This window comes from Pristiophorus japonicus, chromosome 4, assembly GCF_044704955.1.
Source record: "Pristiophorus japonicus isolate sPriJap1 chromosome 4, sPriJap1.hap1, whole genome shotgun sequence".
Taxonomy (NCBI): Eukaryota; Metazoa; Chordata; class Chondrichthyes; family Pristiophoridae; genus Pristiophorus; species Pristiophorus japonicus.
In genome coordinates, this window is record NC_091980.1 from 25,381,706 (window position 1) to 25,388,147 (window position 6,442).

Below are 6,442 nucleotides of genomic sequence, written 5' to 3' on the forward strand. Positions count from 1 at the left end.
CTACTTGACTTGGTTCAAGCCCTACCACAGAACATGAGCACATAATCTAGACTGAAATTTCAGTGCAATACTGAGGGATTGTCAGCTGCATTGTCAGAGGTGAATAGGATATTAAACCAATACTCTGTCTGCCTGTTCAGTTGCACGTCAATAATCAAAAGAAAGAAAGACTTGTATTTATACAGTGCCTTTCATGACCACCGGACGTCTCAAAGTGCTTTTACAGCCAATGAAGTACTTTTGAAGTGTAGTCACTGTTGTACTGTGGGAAACACGTCAGCTAATTTGCACACAGCAAACACCCACAAACAGCAATGGGATAATGACCAGATGATCAGCTTTTGTTATGTTGATTGAGTGATAAATATTGGCCAGAACACCGGGGAGAACTCCCCTGCTCTTCTTCAAAATAGTGGAATCTTTTACGTCCACCTGAGGGGGCAGACGAGTGCACAGAATTCTTCCAGTGCCCCGGCCAAAATGTCTTCATCAACCAACAGCACCAAGAAACAGACTAAGTGATCATTCCTCTCATTTGTTGTTACAGAATCTTCATTAGTTCCATTTAATTGCTATGTTTGCCTCAATAACAACAGTAAAGAAATAACAAAAGCAATGTATTGGCTGTGAAGTGCTACAGGAAATCTTGAGGAACTGATAGTATCTTTTGTGATTAGTAATCCAGAAACTTGGAATAATAATCCAAAGAACGGTGTTGAAATCCCACCATGGCAGTTTGAGAATTTGAATTCAGTTTAAAAGGTTGTGAGGTTATTCATTTAGCACATGCAGAGCATTTCGTCCCACCTGCAGGACAATTAGGACACTTTGCTGAGTGTGATTTGTCCCCACAGTTAAAGCAGTGGAAGTTAAGCCCGTGGTCCATAGTGGATGGCTTATTACTAGCCCAGAGTCTCTGCTGTGATTTCTGCTTTAGATGAACGGCATGCACATGGGCTGCAGCTGAAGTCTGCTGCACAGGGGGAGCAGGGGATCTAATTGCTTTTGAATCGGAAGCGCTGATTCGATTTGGATAGCCAAATTAGTTGCTTCGTCCAATGTCAGTTTGTCATCCTCCATTACCAAGTGTTCCCGAATGTGGGGGATCGTTGTTTTCTCAATAATTTGATCCCTGATCATTTCCTCTGTAAGTGTTCCAAAGATACATGTAGTGGCCAGTTCAGTTAATGAAATGATGTACTGTTTGATTGGTTCACCATTTCCTTGACCCCTTTAATGAAAATTGAATTTCTCCATCATGATACTTTTCTTTGGCCCAAAATATTTCTTTAAGGTGTTTACCGCTTTGTCGTACGACTCCGTGTCTTCGATTTGGCCAAAGATATGTTGGCCTTCGGTGCCGAGGCAGTGGATAAGTATTGCACGGCAGCGAGCTGGTGTTACATTGTCGCCATCTAACCCACAAGCCATGATGTACGTAGAAAAGCTTTTTATCCATCTCGGCCACAGAATTGGAGCGTCCCCAGGTGTGGAGGGGAAAGGCGGGGGTATAGGGAGGTTAATTTGGATTCATCTTCGTCGCCAAACTATGTTGTGTACTTAAATAACAGACTAACTGAAACAGGATTAATGTAACTAACTGTGTCCTTTACAGCAACTCCCAAAATGGTGTCCCAAACCAGCATGAACCAGCAGTGAGTGACTATCTCTCGCACGTTCCCAATGCTTGTCTAGTGAGGGTTCATGTAACAAACAAATAGAGTCTGAACACAACAGCGTAAAACTCACTTGATAGCGTTGCCTGTTAGCACCCGGTGCTAGGCAACTAACAGGTGGCAAAGGGCTACCTTCGACGGCAAGCGGCGTTGACACCTCGCCCTAAATTCAGTCAGCTCCTTGACAGGGGTGCCAAGAGGCAATGCTGCACCGGCTAACGTCACCCGCATAGTGACGTCATCCAGCGTACAATACCTCTTTTTGCCTCTGTTGCGAGAGTTGCTTTGTACAGCTGCCATAACAGGAGGCGGCCGTACAGCGACGAAAAAGTGGTCATAAAAGAATGGATCTTGGGTAGAAGCTTTATTCATTTCTACATGTTTTTATTAGTTTGAAGAGTGGCAAAGTGCGTGTGGATCGCAGAAATGTTCGTGTTTTATTCTTCCTTTTTTCCCAGCACGTCGGCAGCCTCCTGTCGGGAAATTCAGTCGGCCTCCTGAACTGCCACCCAAGGATGAGTGTGCAACGCCACTTGTTAACGGAACTTTCTCATCCTTCGACGTAAAAACTGAATTTAGAACTTTGAGGCTGCGCCTAACGTCCAGCGCTAAAATCAACACTCAGGCAGTGACACCATCTCAAAAACGGCCATAACCAATTTTGACCCCTGTGTGCTTCCACTTTCTCACCAGGGATCCTGTTCAACTCAGCAACCAGCCTTCATGTGTGAACCTGGAGAGTCAAGGTTATCAGGGGGCCTCACAGTTGAGCCCAATCTTCTTCTCTACAAACGTGCCCATTCACACATTTCATGAAAAACTCTCGGACGTAATCAACATTATTCAAGGCAACATTCTACATCTCATGGATCAACTTCCCACAGTCAGAAAATGAACAGAGCTAGATAGAATATTATAATATATAGGTTTATTCCAATGCCATACAAATCTTTTCTTTGCCAGATATAACCAAAATAAGTGCCAAACGTAACATGAGGATCATTCAGCCCATTAAACCCATTCCTCCGGTAGACCATGTACAGACGGTTCCAGTGTGAAATCCAGCCAACTAACTAAATATCCCAAATTATGTTCCCCCTAGTTTCAAAGATAACTGAGAAAATATCCAGAATACCCATCAAATCTTGTAACCTATGCAATGTCCAGTCTGGCAATGACTCGATTTTAAAGTTCTCATCCTTGTTTTCAAATCCCTCCATGGTCTCGCCCCTCCGACATCGGTAAACTCCACCAGCCCTACAACCCTCCGAGATCTCTGCACTCCTCCAATTCTGGCCGCCTGTGCATCCCCAATTATCATCTCTGCATTATGGCGACCATGCCTAGACCTTAAGCATTGGCATTTCCTCCTCAAACCTCTCCACTGTGCCAACTGTCTATCTTCATTTAAGATGTTCCTTAAAACCTACCTCTTTGACTAAGCTTTTTGTCACCTGTCCCAATATCTCCTTACGTGGCTCGGTATCAAATGTTATTTTATAATACTTTGGTGAAGCGCTTTCTGAGGTTTTATTACATTAAAGACACTATATTAATATAAGTTGTTGTTGTTATTTATCTGTGACCAGTTGGATAACCCAGTCTAGAACTCCCATCATTCTGGCACTTCAGGAACTATTGCCTCCCAAGAATATTTGACACATAGAAATGCAAACACATTGGTTAATCTAATCCTAATGGATTAAATTGTTTAAGTTCACACAAGGATATAATTGTCATTCCTAATTTTTGGAATCACGTACAACATTCACATTTTATTACATATTACATGTATGAAACCTAAAATAGTTTGCAGCAATTTCCATATCTTACCTGCAACATTGCGCTTTCTCAGACACAGCACCACTGCCAGGATAATGATAAGGAAAAGACTCCCGAAAATAACAGCATTGATGTGTTTAAAAGTGTAATCATCTGTCAGAAGAATAAGCATAAATTTCACATTTAGTTTATAGATTAACTTCTTAAACAAAAATAAGCTGCCCTGATGACCCAGTGGATAAACCTACTGCCTGATTTACCATTAAACCATACAGGCCAGAAGATCCCAGGTTTCATTCCTGAATCAAGTTCACTGATCTCACTCAGGACCATTGGAGCTACGATTGTCCTCAGTGCCCTTCAGTTAGGGACAGGGGGAAAATCATACATTGTTCGAGTTCCTGGTTTCAATCCGGTGATTCCTTTTGGAAAGGAGTTGTGGGCAGATAACGGGTAAGTAAAGGGTCTGATTCAGCTGTGATGCTTCCCGCTGTACAATAGGTGAATGATACTGATTGTCTAGGTTTTTGTTGAATAACGGCTATTTGGATGAGAACTGCACTCAGTGGATAGATCCTGACTCAGTGCGATAGTGTAAAACGGATGGGAATGAAAATGGAGAGAGATGTAAAACAGGCTGCCGACTCACTATCACCCATTTTACACTGTCGCACAAAGTCAAGAGGAGGAGGCAGACATGTGAGGGAGCGTCAGTGGGGCCTGAGAGAAGGCGGAGTGGCCAGAAAGGAGCGCGGCAGAGGAGGCCCGACACCGGAGGCTGAGAACTTTGCTGATAGCACGTTTCAGGAGATGCTCTCCCTGCAGGTTAAGAGTGTGAAGGCAGAGAGGGAATGTGTGACTGCCAGACAGAAGAGGAAGAACAGATAGGTAGTGCAGGAGTCCCCTGAATGCATCTCACTCTCCAACCAGTATTCTGTTCTTAGTACTGGTGGTGGCGATGGTTCCTTTGGGGAGTGTCATGTATTCAACTGTCATTGTAATCCATGTTGTCATGTATTTAACTGTCATTTTAACCCATGTATAAACTGACTAGTTGTACACTGTGAGAATATTGACCACTAGGTGGTGAACTTGTGGGAGACACTCCTAACCTGGTCTTTCAGGTATAAAAGGAGGAGCTCCACTCACCTTCATCACTTCAGTGCTGGAATAAAAGTTGCTGGTCACAGAGTGACCTTCTCTCGAGCACGGGCCTCGTGTGCATTTGTACTGTATAGTAAGGACATATCACATTTACAAACTAACCTAAGTTGTACACTGTGAGAACATTGACCACTAGGTGGTGAACTTGTGGGAGACACTCCTAACCTGGTCTTTCAGGTAAAAAGGGGAAGCTCCACCCACCTTCATCACTTCAGTGCTGGCAAATAAAGGTTACTGGTCACAGAGTGACTTTCTCTCTCATTTGGGCCTTGTGTGCATTTGTACTGTATAGTAAGGACATATTATTGGCGACGAGAAACTGGGATTTAAACTACGCGAGCATGGCCACGAGCAGCACAGATGAGAGGTACTGTGTTGGTGATGATTGGGATGATTTTATTGAGAGACTGCAGCAAAGTTTCGTCACCAAGGAATGGCTGGGACAGGATTCAGCCGACAAGCGCAGAGCTCATCTCCTGACGGTTTGTGGATCCATGACATATTCCCTGATGAAGGACCTTCTAGCGTCAGAGAAGCCCGCGGACAAGACTATTGAAGAGCTCAGTAAGTTGATCGGGGAACACTTTAAACTGGCGAGCACAAGGCAAGACACCGGTTTTACACATACCGGCGGCGAGAATGGCAAAGCGTTCCAGACTTCGTGGCAGACCTCCGACGACTGGCGAGCCTATGGAAGTTCCCAGATGCATGCAGAGCGGAGATGTTGCGAGACGTTTTTATTGAGGGCATCGGGCATGCTGAGGTTTTCAGGAAACTGATTGAGACCAAAGACTTGACCCTGGAAACGGCAGCTTTGATGGCCCAGACATTTATCTCAGGGGAGGAAGAAAGCAGAATGATGTTTGACAAAAATCTTGGTTTAAATGCAGCAAATGCACAGAGAGTCAACATTGTTAACGCGGCACACAGTTCTCTAGGCAGACAGGGACAATCGGACATGCCCGAGCATGTAGTCAAACCCAAAGGGGGAATACAACAGAGACAATGGCGAGCTGAATGGTGATTCATGCCATCGCAAGGGACAATGCGACCAGTAATGGGGCCATCAACACCTGTTAATGGTGCGTTTCAAGACAGTTACAGAGACGGTCAGAGACGATCGACTGGTAATAGATCTTTTGTTTCCAACAACGGCTCATGTTGGAGGTGTGGAGGCAAATACCCAGCCAGAGCTTGCAGATATCAGCAATATACCTGCAGAAATTGCAACGTCAGCGATCACTTGGCGCGTATGTGCAGGAAGCCTGCAGCCAGGTTGATGTAGGAGGAGGACGGGCCCGATGTAAGCCCTACGAGGCCAAATGGACACTCGGGGAAATCTCTGGAAGCTGAAGATCAGCGAGTTCATGTGGAGCACCTATACAGTTCATACACGAGGACGCCACCGATAATGATGAAAGTGCTCCTCAAAGGCATCCCAGTATCAATGGAACTCGACACGGGGGCCAGCCAGTCCCTGATGAGTATCAAACAGTTCGACACATTGTGGGCGTCCAAGACCAGGAGGCCAAAATTATTGCCGATTGACGCACAGCTACAGACATATACAAAGGAGATCATTCCGGTGCTAGGCAGCGCCACGGTAGTCGTGACCCACAAAGATTCGGAGAACAGGTTGCCACTCTGGATTGTCCTGGGGGACGGTCCCGCACTACTGGCTTGCTGTCATGAACTGGAAATGGGGCGATGTCAATGCAATTTCTTCTGTGGAGCGAGTATCATGCTCACAGGTTCTGGACAAATTTGACTCAGTATTTCAAGCCGGCATTGGAACTTTAATGGGGACCAAGGTAGTGATT